Raw genomic sequence first — 15,015 nt, forward strand, 5'->3', positions numbered from 1 at the left:
ACATAATGTGTTTCACATCTTGCTTTATATTGTGCTTGTGGCCGTGAAGCCTCTTAATCAACACTGGATGTGTCGTAGAGGAAGAGGCATGTTACATCCTGGGTAGTTAGCAGGGGGTCGGATCATTAGAAGTATGCACTATACAGTACCTTCCTTTTGTATTGTCGCACGCCACTCCTATCTCCAAATGCTGTGAGGTTGCTTATCCAAGGTTCAGTTTCTTTGGAATGAGGGACAACAGAGACTGTGGTGCCTTTATGATATATGGTTTATTTACTCATATACACAACTTCAGCTTATGATGGAAGGACTTACAGCATTAATGCTCCAGAGGGTCTTGCTTCTCCCACAGTAACAGAATTCAAACAGAAAATCAAGCATGGCTGTCATTCTCAGGCTTCTTCCTGCAGCCTGCTTTTAGCCTAGCTCTCTCTCACACACTGACTGTTTTCCTTCTCACTACCAGCCAGGTGAGGGATGGGGCCCACCCATTTGCCCTCTGGCACAAAGCCACTTCCTGTCTTATACTAACAACCCCTACTTAAGGGACATTATGGCCCTTGCCTGTCTCATTCTGCAATGAAATCATTCATTAGATTTTAGTTCCTTTGCAATTAGAAGGAACTCAGACATCGTACAGCCTAACCCCATCCTCCAAGCTCTTCTGTTTGCCTTTCCTTGCCTCAGAGAAACACACACGTAAGAGAGAGAGAGAGAGAGAGAGAGAATGTGTGAGACAATGTGTGAGACTGAGTGTCAGGCATGAAGTTGAGAATTTACCAAGAAGCAAGAAGGCTTGGTGCCTGCAATGAGTGAGCAAAGATAATGTTTCCCTTTCAGCTTGCTGACTCTGTCAGACACAGGGCGTGCTCAAACTTTGACTGACAGACCCAAGCTGAGCAGTTACTGAACACACAAAGCCTTCTCCAATCTGTTGTATCCCTTTCAGATGTGGGTAAAAGAGTTGTGTGTCATGGAGGAAGGAGAGGAAGTTTAGGTAAGAGTGGAACACTTTACAGCATATGCCAAAGGCTGTATTTCTTGTGCTCCCATTCCACTGGCCACCTAGATATAGCACCCCCCCACAAAATTAGTTAGCAGCAAAGAATTAGAGCTTAATAGACCCTTGTTTCAGCTCCCCACTCCTCCATGAGGTTCACTGAATCAGCTCCATACTCACCAATGGGATTCCCATTTACTTCCTTCTCATCATGGCATTGCAACCTTAAGGATTTTTACACCTCTCCTGCCCAAACATCTCAGAATCCCTTGATTCTGAAGAAGGAACGACCTGAAGGGGGTGCATCATAGGGGAAAAAGAAAGAAATGGCAGCAAGTTAAAGCCTGATAGCTGGTGGCAGGGAGAGGGCTAGAAGAAAAACGCACAGGGAGAGTTTTGTGCTGTTAGCACCAGCTGAGTAAATATGAACGCAGAAGGAGCATATTAGAGTTTCCCAGCCATGGAACCCAAGGAGGAACTCCTTAGGCAAGGAGCCCAAGGGAAAAGAATTTCACATATCAATTGGAACTTATAGGATGAATATTTGGCTATAGGCCACTAGTGTCATTTGATGTGAGATATGCAGGTCCTGCCCCATATTGCACAACAGGATAGAGTTAGGATACAGATAGTCCCTGCAGGGTTTGTTACATTTTGTCATACTCTGGAAGTCCATAACTCATAGTGTTTCAGAAGAGGTGTATGTGTGTGCATGCTAAACTCCAGAACAGACTACTGTAATCATTGTATGTTGGATTGCTTTTGAAGACTTTCCAGAGTACAGGATTGCTTTTGAAGACTTTTAGAGTACAGGCTGCTGATAGATGCTGAGTTATGGAAACATAATCTTGCCAGTGCCTAAACTATTGCACTGGCTCCCAATGTATTTCCTGGTACAATTCACTTGTCTTTAAAGTTCTAAGGTTTTGAGCTTGGTCATCTGAAAGATCAATCACCTGCTGTTTACTGAAGAGATGTAAGCCTTTCTCTGAGTTTGACCTTTTAATTTGTCATACTTTTGTACTTTTCATTTTCTACTGTACAGTTTTCGGCTGTCTCCTACTTTTACCATTGATTTTCCTTTCCATCTTTTATTATCTCATTTGCGAGCTGACTTCAAAACATTTATACTGAATGGCGTCAACGTGTTGGGTAACAGACTCTCCAACGGACAGATCTCACTCCTCTGTGACTGTAAAAGTGGATCTATAGAATCGTTATATCATATAATCTTCTGTTGTCCATTACATTCGGCTTCACGGTCCAAGTTTCTGGCCTCATATTTATCGAGAATTGCTGACGGACCTCAGGAAGCCCAAATAATATACTTATTAAACGACGAAGATACAAGTAGATCCCTTGCAGTCGCTAGATACCTGATTAATGTTTTATTTCAAAAGAGGAGAAATGGATCACTATATGACTCTGACAGCTTAGCTAAACTTAAGAACCATCAATAAGTGCCAGAACTAGGACGCATACCCCCCAAAATCTGATGGATTTGAATTGCGGTTTACATAGAGGGAGCTTATTGTGTATAGTGTTTACTTAACTGAAGTAAAATTGGTTTTATATGGGTGTTTTAACTTGGAACTGTTTAAATTGTATTGTTTATGGATAAATTTTGATGTATTGTTTTCGATATGGGCCAATGGCCGCAATAAATCTATAGATAGATAGATGAATGGCGTCATAGAAATAGTTTAAATAAATAACATATTAGTGACACTGGCATTTCATAGTATACAGAAATAATGAGGAGGAAGATTTATAGGAGGTGAAGTGAGAAGAGACAAAGTTGTGTTGACATTTCAGCTAAGAGAGGCAGAAAATGATGCCAAAGCATAGGGAACTCAAAAGTTTAGGAACACATAGGGTAAGAAAATATAGGTATGTACTGGTGTTACAGATGTGTCAGTGCTTTTTAAATTTATTTTTGAACAGTCATTGAAAAGTTAAGACTTTTGCATTGCGTTTTCCTGACAACAATACCGTATATAATTTCAATATCACAATAAATGTAAATGAATGTCAACAGATATTATCATTTGTTAATGTTCCTTGTGAACTACAGTAACCAATAAAGCTTTCAGAGTGTGAAGAGTTAGAGAGATCACTTCAAAAATAAATTGACTTCAAAGAGAATTATAGGGAGTACATTTCTCAAGCCCGCATTTCAAAGGACAGGCTTAAAGGTGAAGTCAGTATGAATTGCTTGGGAAGCTCATTGGATTTCCTGCATGTTGACAAGTTTGAGCAATGAGTATATTTCTGTGTGTATTTGAAAGCATACAATACATCTGGCTCAAAGTGAATGATACATAAAAAGTTAAAATGTTTAAATAAAACATAAAGGTAAAGGACCCCTGGACGGTTAAGTCCAGTTGAATTTGACTATGGGATGCGGTGCTCATCTCTGCTTTCAGGCCAAGGGAGCCGGCGTTTGTCCGTAGACAGCTTTTCGGGTCATGTGGCCAGCATGACTAAACTGCTTCTGGCACATGGAAATGCCATTTACCTTCCTGCCACAGCGGTACCTATTTATCTATTCGCACTGGTATGCTTTTGAACTGCTAACTTGGCAGGAGCTGGGACAAAGCAACGGGAGCTTTACCCCGTCGCACGGATTTGAACTGCCGACCTTACGATTGGCAAGCCTCAAGAGGCTCGGTGGTTTAGACCACACCATAACCCACGTCCCTGTTTTAATAAAAACAATGCTAGGAATTATTTGGGAGTTATCATGAAAGAAGGCAGCACATCCAATCAGTATGGTTGTTGGAACCAGCCCAGATTTTCCCAGTAGTTTTGGGGGCACCTCACAGAACTCCCTGGAAAACCTAGAGCCAGAGAGCTTCATAACAGAGCCCCTTCTCTGCATATCCTTAGAGCTATCTGAAGGGGCACAGCAGGGTTTGTGGTACAACTGATTCCTGAATCATATCAATCTCTTTTTAATTTGTTGCAGGACAGGGTGGCTGGTAATAGATATTGTAGAATATTCCCCTCCCTTCCCCCGCATTTGACATTTGTTTTGAGGTTTTTTGGTCCTATCCCTCAGGCATTTTTTGACTCCACATCTTGGCTTGTAGTCAGGTGCAAGTTTCTCACTTATCTTTCCCTCCTGCAATTCAGGGTTATCAGGGACCTACTGCACATGCCCACTCTCTCAGATCGGCACTCTCTTGGTTGGTAACCAGTAAGCATATTTTGCGCATGAAGCCAGAGTTACAACAGGTCAGAATTATAACAGCTATCTTCTGTTGTGACAGCATTTGGCCTATTATGGACTGCTAATTTTCTGTAAATTTACAGAAAGTTTCATTTTAAAAAAAGATCTAACCAAGTCTCTGGGATGCTGTTAAATGTGTTAAATTGTGCCCAAACAGAACTTGGAAGTTTTTGTGTATTGCTATGGTGGAGTGTGTGGAAATGAAGCATGTATATAAAACTGGTTCATGCAATAATGAAGAAAAGAACATTGGAAAAATAGCCACCTTGAGTCTAACAGGCCATCCTCTCAGTCCATGTGCTTCTTTTTTAAAAAGTAAGAGCCAAAGAAAAAATTGACCCATGTCACTGTTACATGCTTATAACCAAAGTAGATGACAATATTGAGATAATATATAACACTGATTTACAGTTCAGCTGTCTCAGTTAGTAATACTTTTAATCAGATTTCACTTTTCACCTCCTTTAACAACCACCTCTATCCTTCCTACTATTATAGTCATTCATCATCCCCAGTAAGATTAATAGAGAAAATTTAAATTGTAGAGAATGCTGTTTTTTCATGTGCGCGCGCACACACACACTTCATACAAAACCACCACCATGTTCAATTGTAATTTATAAGGAGGGCTAGTGTCATATCAGTATAACTGAATATAATTAAAACACAAACATTTTCTGCTCTTTGAAAGACCTGAGGGAAATACCGAAAAATAATTAGTATGTCTCCCTCTCCACCTTTTTACGCGTGGACTCATAAGCATTGTATGCCTACACCCCCAATGGGAGTTTATAAGGTTAAATTTCAAATTTAACGGGTTATTTTTTATTTTAAAAATGAAACTTAAATATGAAGACTTATTGATGTCCTTGGTATTGATCTTCTGTGGTTCCCTTTACTTGTGGCAAAAAGAATGAGTTGCTGCAATGCAAATGTGGGCAAACTCATGAGGGAATAATTTCTTTTGAGGATACCTTGATAAAGGCCATTGAAAAGAGTTCATTAAGCCATACCTAAAGTCTAATGGATTAATTTTACACGGGAAAATTTAACAAGTTCAAATATTTGTGGCTGAGTAAGACCATGGAGGGTCTTACTCTTACTCGTTTGGATCAGTTACAGTGATGCATTTGAATGATAAGCTCCAAATTTCTGTAGCCAGTGCTGGAATCTCCTTCTCTCTCTGTCGTTGTTCTGAGCATGTTGGCTGCTCTTCACCTTTCTGAGTTTTAAGAGGCTCACTGAACAGCTCCCTCCCTCCCCTTGTTATGTATGATTTTCATTTCTACCATGGAGTAATGTTAAGTGATGAAATGTATTAAAAGATAAATTGAAGTGACTTGACAGTGGAGCATAGAGAACGGCATTTCCCCCAAAGGTGGGGGCTTTCCTATTATAAATTAAATGAGACATATAAACAAAGAGGGCGATGGGCAGATACGGTTGACTGTTTTATTGCTTTCTACCCTGCACACAGATTAAATCTATGTCATGTGACAATTTGTATTTTAAAAAAATATATATTTCTATTACATTATCATTTATGTACTTTATTAAGATATATCACAGCGTTTTTAAGAAGCATTTTATAATGCTATATAAAAATATCAGAAAGTTGACATTAAATAAAAATACTATAGATCTGCAGGATTTGAAGATGTGCAGACAATCCTCTACATGTTTGCTTCAAATTAAGCCCTACAGTCTTCAATGGAATTCTGTAGCATGTAAGTGTGTGTGTGTGTGTGTGTGTGTGCGCGCGCGCGTGCTTTTTAACTGAGGATGGTCCTTTGTTTGATGGCTTGTCAGAGGTCAACCCAGACAGGATCCCCAAGGAGAGCTAGCTTCAGGCACGAGTCCTGTTAGCAGACTATCTTTGTGTTCCAAAGACGTTTGCAAACATGACATGAAGGCTGGCAACATTAACCCCGCCATGTGGGAATCCCTTGCAGATGACCACAGTGCCTGGAGACAGTCAGTCAGTTCATGTATCCATAGTAGTGACCAGAGGAGAAATGACCGCTGGGAGTGCAAAGGGAAGAATCACAACCGGATGCCTTCATCTGCCCCAGCTGCAACAAAACATGTCTCTCCCATACCTGTCTCTACAGTCACAGCAGGAGCTGTAACTCTCCGATAATTTGACTTTACCCCTTCCAACTCTATAATTCTATGATTGTATGAACTGGAAGTTGCCCATCGACAGTCAGTTCCTGGGCATCTGATTGAGCAGGCACACAGACCTGCCCAGGTCTTCCACACTATAGTGCAATGCATTCTATTTCTAGTTAGATTGTTGTAATTATCTCTGAATTTGCATATAAATTAGCAAATGCAAATTTTATGCAAATTAGTTTCCTCTGTCAACTTTTTTTTTTTTAATGATCATGGAATCATAAGAGTTGGAAGGGAACCTGAGGATCTTCTAGTTCAACTGCCTGCCATGCAGGAGTATGCAGCTGTCCCTTACGGGGATTGAAACTGCAACATGTATGGTGTGTAAGTAGCCGCCCTATGAAAGGTGGAAGGGTGTGCATATTAGAAAGAGAAAGAATGGGTGTGTAGGGGAATGAATGAATATCTGCTATGTGTATATTAAGTGTGAAAATAGCCGTGTGAAGGTATTATGTGTCGATATGTATGAGTGTATGAGTGAAACAGAGACATATCCACTTATTTTGCATTGACTCCCTTTTTCGCATTGGTTCTCACACTGCTCGCATCAGGCCTCAGAAGGTTCGCCATAAGGGAATGTAATCTCTGGGCTAAAAATGGCTCACGACCCCTGGTCTATAGGGACTGTAGCCTTAGTTTTTCAGAGAACTGCTTGAGCACTTATTTCTATTCAGTGAGCTGTCAGGGTGGGATGCAACATGGTCCTAAAAAAAGACGGCAATAGCAATAGAATGCCTATTTATTTCTCAACAGAGAAAGGATAACAGCCAGATTAACCTAGAGTTTCGTTAATATTACCATGTTAGAGCAGTCATTCTTTTTAAAGCTTAAACAGTGAGGTGTCAGGGGATCAAAACCATTGTGCAAACCACAGATTAAGAATTGTAATAGGAAAATGTATTTCTTTCTCTCTCTCTATATATATATATTAAAAAGAAACATTCATTGTAATACTTGAGTACAGCCACTAGTATTTGCACCTGTCCACCATTTCATATGTTACCATTTCTAAAAGGCATTTAATCCATTCTGTAGTCTGGCTGCAAAAACCAAACCAAACCTGGGATAGTTCAGTTAATGGAGCATGAGACTTTTAATGTCAGGGCCGTGGTGGGTTCAAGCCCTACATTGGACCAAGATTGCTGCATGCAGGGCGTAGGACTAGGTGACCCTCATGGTCCATACCAATTCTGCAATTTGATGATTCTATGAAAAAACAAAACAGGTTTGTGCTACTCTTCATAACTGATTACATCATTATTTCATAGATGACAATACTTTTCTTTACAGAAAAGTTGATCTAAGAGGTTGCATGCAAGTACAAATACGTTTTTCTGGGCTTATTGGTTAAAGAGACATCTAAATAGAGGCAGAAGTTTTAAAATTAAGGTGAGAACTCACCCAAATCCAGGAGTTTTGGAATCCATGGCTGCCATTGAATGCTCTTGAGAGGGGTCTTAGTACTTCAGGTTCTGCAGTTTTCATTTTGACAGTAGTTATCAAATTACAGTAACAAGAATTGTGGCCTAATAAGCTTGAGTTAATCTCAAAGACATTGATTCAGTTCACAGCTCAGTAACACTTGTGGTACAGGCATTGAGCCGCTATCAGTTCTTGGCTTTGTTGATTTCAATTTCTCTTTCAACACAGTAAATTATGGTTGAAACAGTGTGTAAACATGTTCAAGTCAGGGTTTTCCCTCTGTTAAATTAAATAACATAAAATATATTCTGACTATGTATAAAAGGAGAACCGGTTCAATATAAATTCTCACCTATCTAATATATGAAGGGTAAAAATCCTGAAAAACAGTAATTCAGAAAATGCTTTCTCTTGTTCATTGTCATCATTTCAGAGTTTCAAAGCATTCCTGATGCAGTGAAAGACAGGAACCTGATTTATTAGTTTTGAATCACATTAATTCTTATAGCCCATTCTTACAATGAGACCTGAAGGTTAATCCTCAAAACCAGGCTAAGGACCACCTCTTCCCTGGAGGTTTGCCAGGAAATGCAATAACTTTATGAGACAGAAGGATTATTGGTAGATAATTAGGTGCATTATTATATTGAGTTTCTAAATTGGTTTTATTATTTAAAAAAATGCACACACACAGAAAATGCAGAGCTGCTCAAGACACCTAAAATCATGTCCATGTAGCACTTTTTTGGAAGTAAAGCAAACTGCTGGCCAAATGTATGGCTGCATAGCAAAAGGGAAAGAATAGGAGCATAGTTTGACAGTGCGCAATTATACACCCAATATATACCGACACTGAAAGTGAAATGCTACATAGAAATGTGAAAAGTTAAGTGGCATATAAATGTCTTAAATTAAAGCTCTTCCCTCATCCCGTATCAAGAAGCAGCGTAGTTCTGCCATGGAGAGATGGCGCTCACAATTCATATCCTAAGATCAGGTTGTAGTGGAACACGTCCCCGCACTCTTGCAATGCAAATACACCCACCCTATCAAGGAAATTACTAAGTAACAAGCACCACCTGCATACAGTTCATAGACACCATTCTGCACATCACAGTATCCTACACCAGCAATACTGGCATGATCTCTTTGGCCAGTTGGTCAAACGTTATCCTAGATATCCATAAAATTAAGCAGAATGAATATCATCTCACTCCACTTGAGACTAACATGAAGAGCCAGACTGCTTCTGGGTCCCATCACCCAATTTGTTATTCAGCTGGTCACCATAGCTGTCAACTTTTTCCTTTTTTAAAGGGAAATTCCCTTGTTCCGAATAGGATTCCTCGCAAGAACAGGGAAAAGTTGACAGCTATGCTGGTCACCTATCAGTGCAACAGTGACTGTAGCAATGGTCCAGCTACCAAGGCAGGTCATCAACTGGATGCCTGTATAAAGTTATGTGTGGCAAGGAACTCCCTTTCCAAGAAGAGGAAGGAGCTTGTGGCTCTGAAATAGTTGCATCCTCCATGAAGTACCGTACACTGCATCAAATCTGGGCTACATTTACTACCCAGTCTTTTCTTCAGTTCCATTGACTGTTGAAATGATCATATCCAGAATAGCTGTAAAGACAATTTTACCAGTGGCCATGAGATGAGGGTGGGACTTTGGGTAAGGTGATGAACTGGGTTAGGGATGGGTTACTCTCTCCCGCATACTTAGATAGCATTGTACCTTTTTATACACCTGCATGAGTATACTTTGCTTGGCAGCTAGCAGTTTGTTGTGAGGAATACCTATGTTTTCCTTAAGGGCAAGGCTATATAGGTGCAAATGGCACAGAAGAAAGCTCTTTATGTGGCTGATTACACATTTTTACTTCAGTTTTTGTTCCACTGTCTTAGGCACTGTGAGTACATTAGTAGAGGCATCTTGTGCAATTATTGCAAGGGGATCAACTAGCATCATGCTAGGGCATGGACTGCATATTTCTTCATGGTGTAATTTTGCTCCAGAATTCTCCTTATCTACATTTTCATGCTATCCTTGAACGTAATCACTAACATCACTCTCTCCCAGCAAATCATCCTTCTCTTGAACAATAACCTGCATTATCACTGCATACGGCTCAGTGCTCCCCATCAGCTTCTGCTCCAGGATATTCACCCACTTTAGCAAAGTAACCATATTCTCGTCTAGATAGAGGTTCTGTGCTAATCCTTTGAATTATATGAAACGAGCACCTTCTCAGATTTGTTAAAGGTGCACACACAATAAAGACGGAGTAGAGTAGGTGTATTAAGGTAGGGGAAATGAAGAGTGGTAGGGGAATTATAAGATGAATAGTAGATAGAGTTATTTTGGGAACAGATATGGTAGCTTTCATTCAAGCCCACTCCACACACCCATTCAAAACAGTGTGAGTAAAAGTATCCTCCATTCCATTAAAAAAAAAATGGGCAAGGCGTATTTACTGTTCTCGCTATATTTTCCAGATTCAAGATTCGTAGTTCTTGCATTACATGAGGATATTATAGGGGCATTTTGGGGCATCTAGAAACATTTTACTCTGCGCCCCCATTGCATTACTCCTGTCCCTAAGTGGTGTAGGCAATTGTGATTAAAGCACATTTGGTTATCACTGTACACTTTTCTATTGTACATTGCTGCTTTCCTGTTCATCTCATTATAGATGTTAGCTAGGTATAAAGGAGAGTGGTCCCATTACATTTTCCTCACCTTGCAGTGCAGCAGCTGTGAAATGAAGCTGACTGCCTTGTGACGGAGGGCTTGCTGTTGCCAGGCAGAGTTAGGAGCAATGTCTTCTTTGGGAAAAGCACCAGTGAGAGCAGCCTATCTTCTGAAGCAGCTTCATTATCCAGCTGCTCTCGCTTCACAGCTCTGTAGATTGTTGAATAAATTGGGCAGGGTAGCTGAAGTAACCATGATTCAAGGTTCATATGCAACACCAAGCCGTAATTAAAACAAACTCAGGTTCATAAGTCAACAGCAAACTGTGGCTTTATACTGTGGTTTGCTGGAAATTAACAAGCCATATTTACTTGCTGGGCAGGACTCAGATGATCAAACAAACCATGGTTTAATGTGTTTACATGCAAACAAGGCTATTTTGTCCAACTATGGAATACAAGACATTAATTGGGTTTTTCTAGGTAAAGGTGACAGAATTAGGAAACACTGAACGTCATCTATTCTGTCTCCATCCCTGAAGCCAAAATGATCCAGTTACAGGTTCTGCCTAAAGGTATTTCTAATCCAACGTTGGTATTAGAAAATAAAGTCAATAGGCTATCTCTTGATAGCTGCTATCAACTACACAAAGGGAAACATCATTAAATTATAACAGTGTAGAACTCTTCCCAAATCATCTAAGGAAGATGGAGCAAGTAGAGGATCAGTCACTGCAACAAATCCAAAATGGATCAACGAAGAACATAAGAGCCCTGTATGATTGGGCTAGTGACCACTGTTCTCACAGTGGTCATCCAGATGCCTGTGAGAAGCCCACAAGCAGGACCCGAGGGCAGCAGCACCCCCTGCCTGTTGTTTGAAGCATCCAACCCACCTATGCCTTAGCTGCTCAGAGAAGCGTTTCTCTCAGGAAGGTTTTATTTAGCTGCAATGATTCAACTCCATATAGCAGAGGCCGTATGTTACACCTGCCAACTCCATTCACTTTTCTTCATGCTATCATTCTCATTCCCTTTAGTTAGAGTTGACAGAGTCAGGGCCAAACTAGACATGACATTTGTTATTCGGTTTTCCCTCGCATGGCTGATTTTTCTTTAACAAACAGCTGGGGGGACCCAAAACAAAATGGGACCTTGGTGTGGGGAAAGCTCAGGACCCCTGCCATGGCTACTTGTTAAGGGAAAATATCAGCCATGCAAGGGAAAACCAAATAACAAATACCATGTACAGTGTGTGTGCAAATCAACCACCAATGGGGGATTCCCTCCTAATTAAAATGATAGCTTCAGAGGAGATATTTTCTGCAGAATTCCAGCAGGGAATTCCCCCTCCATGTCTGCTCTGATCCCATTCATTGTCAGTGCCCCCCCCCCAGCTGATGCAGATTGCTTCTTTAAAAATCTGCAATCAAATGCAGTGTCACATTTAGCTACACATCTGGCTTATCCCTCAGTGTAATAGAAGGAGGGAACCAATGAGATCAACTGCACATATAGAAAAAAAATAAGATAAGTGAAAAGAGATGATGGGGAATCAGGAAGAGGTCTCAGGAAGATGATAAGCCATATATGTACAGATTATGGATAACTGAAGCCAGCACAGAAAGTAAGAGGACAGCCTGCACAGAGACCGAACAGGGCCTCAATGTTTCTCCTTTTTAGTTCTAAGCCTGATATGATCTAGCCCAGCAGGACCAAAAGTAGATGATCAGCCTGGTTAGCTCTGTTGGTTAGAGTATGGCGTTGATAATGCCAAGGTTGCAAGTTCAATCCCCGTATGGGACAGCTGTATATTCCTGCATTGCAGAGGGTTGGACTAGATGATCCTCAAGGTCCCTTCCAAATCTACAACTCTATGATTCTTCTAAGACAAGACTGGACTATGAAAGCAACTGTGGACATACTTCCAGAATGGAACCATGCATTTCCCATCCCACTTTTACATAGGAGTCCACACTAGGATTCTCCCTTTTATGTTAATATTGAAAGGACAGGAGTCCTCTTGAACTCTAAATTTCATGTAAATTTATCTGATTTTCAAATGTAAAAACAGCAAGCCAGAAAGAAGGGGAAAACTGAGGTTAAACTCCCTTTTCTTTTAGACTAATACTGAAGCTCATCCCTCCAGTGAAATGGCCTGCTACTCTGAGGGTTCATCTCTGGAGTCCTTTTAAACTGAGGTCCTTTAGGTTGGTTAGGCCTTGTATCTGTGACAGAAACTCCAACAGAATACATTATATGAGGATTTTGAAGTCACACCTCTATCAGTTCTAGGTTTGATGACAATTATTTTCAAATAAATATGCTTAGGCTAACAGCCTGATGCATAATCTATATCTGTTTAGAAATTGGGGCAAAGGTACAAGATACCTTGCTATAATGAAGTATCTGTAGTCTCCATAGTTTAGACAGAAAACACAGTGAAAAGGTGCTTGTAGGCAAGGCAGTTCAATTATTTCAAACACATATTTCAGAAAGGGGAAAGAGCCTGGGGTGAGCAGGACGGCTGATACGGGATGTTAGTTTGGCTCTGGAAATTGTTGAAACAAGCTGCCTGCTACTGGGGAGCTGTCCTTGGTGCTGTGGGTGTTATCTCTTGATACTTGCTTTCTGAGGTCCTCATGTAGATGTTCCCTGCTTATTGGGTTGACTGACTTTGCTCTGTGCCTCTTGGTATCCTGTCAACTGAATTAGACCAAACTCTCACTGTAGATTCTAACTCTCCCCTCTGGTTCTATACTGCCAAGTTTAGTTTGCTGGGTGTGCATTTTTGTTTTGTTTTTAAAAAATGTATATTAGAGTAACGATCGTGGCTACCACCTTTAATTTGGTCCTAAGAGATTATACCAAGGGAACAGTGTGTGTGTTTGTTGTGTGTAGATGTGTCAGAGACAGAAATTATAAAAATCTTGACAAGTTCCAGATAACTGTGTTTGTTGTATCAAAAACAACAGAGTCCCGTTGTACCACTGTAGGCCATAGGATCATATGCCACAATAAATGTGTTAGCCTTTAAGGTACCATAGGACTCTCTTGAGTTTACAGTTTGACTTTCCTAAATCTTGTTTGGCAAGTAATGTTCACTGTGTAGTGCTATAATCTTAGAAGTCAGCCAGATTTATAAGACACACGTTTATATTTGAAGTGATAAGTTTATTTTAAATGAATATTAATAGTTAAGGAGCTGCCTAGAAGTTTAGTAGTATCGGTGCAATTATCTCCCTTTACCTTCCCAACCTTTACATTGGGCGCAGTAATCCTCCAGTTTTTGCTGCTAACCAGGGACAGCAAAAGCAAGGGACTATCTAAGCACCTGGCAGACTGGAGATATGCCTGGTGAGCTGTGTTAAGCTTGGTGGCTCACAAATTGGCAAAGCTTTCATACCCTAGACACTACTGTGACCTTCTGCAGCCTGAAGTAGTCTCTTTCGGGTCTACAAATAGGGAGAGACAGCTTTTCTGAAGGCAAGAAACAAGACACAAAATGCATAAGGTGCAAATATCTCTTACAAATGACAACACTAACAAAAATTAAAAGCTCTGAAATGACACATGAAAATAGACAGTTCACACTACATTAAGGAGGAGGAATGTCTAAGTGCTGTCATAGATACGTGTTAGATTTTTGCCTCTCACACACTCTTGATCTATATATCACATCAGGTAATTCTCCTTTACTGTATTATTATTATTAAACAACAGACACAGATTTAATCTTATAACAGAAGACAGAACTACCTGCTGCTTGCTGTATGGCTTTCCTGTCAGCCTCTTCCCCCCCACCCTTCCCTTCCAAGTTCACTGGGTCTTATTTAAATTAGCTGGCCTAAAGCCAGAAGCTCATCATTTTAATGCAGTGTAAAATGGAATATGCATAATTATATGCAAGCCATATGTGAGGGAGACAGCTCAGCTGTGAATTTCAGGAGGCCAAGAGAGAGGGAGAGCGAACAGTCAGGGATTAGATGAGATGAGAGTGGAACAGAGTGCAAGTGTCATCCAAATGAACGGTGTAATGAGCATGCTGCCGGCACTCCTCCTTTCACCTACTTCTCCCTTTGCTTTAACTCTAAACCAGAATATGTTGTAGATCAGAAGTAAAATGCTGCATGCAAGTAGTATAGTTGCTAATGGATTGCATTAATGTCTCCATTTAAACTTAAGCTTCCTTAATTAGCAGTGTAGATCAACACAACCCATAACTTTTAATGCATCTTCTTAAATTAAATATTTTAAACATATTTCATTGCCCTCGCATAATGGCTACTCAATTCAGAACTTTACTTAAAGAATCGGGGGAAATCAATTTAATAGCATTAATGTGTAAATCATGAATTTGAAAACCATTTTTGAAGGGAATGACCTTGTTACTTTAAAAAAATGGAAATGGAAGCATATTATTGGTTGAATATTTTTAAAGGTTAAAAAAAAAAGCTTATAGCATATATGTAATTTAAATATATAATCCTTAA

General features: G+C 40.1%; 1 protein-coding gene across 3 annotated transcripts in view; it reads left to right on the plus strand.

The window, feature by feature from the left end:
• The window catches only part of SOBP (sine oculis binding protein homolog), a 136,256-nt gene that overhangs the window by 60,978 nt on the left and 60,263 nt on the right, over positions 1–15,015 (plus strand). The window lies entirely within an intron of this gene.

Source organism: Podarcis raffonei, chromosome 3, assembly GCF_027172205.1.
Source record: "Podarcis raffonei isolate rPodRaf1 chromosome 3, rPodRaf1.pri, whole genome shotgun sequence".
Classification (NCBI taxonomy): domain Eukaryota; kingdom Metazoa; phylum Chordata; class Lepidosauria; order Squamata; family Lacertidae; genus Podarcis; species Podarcis raffonei.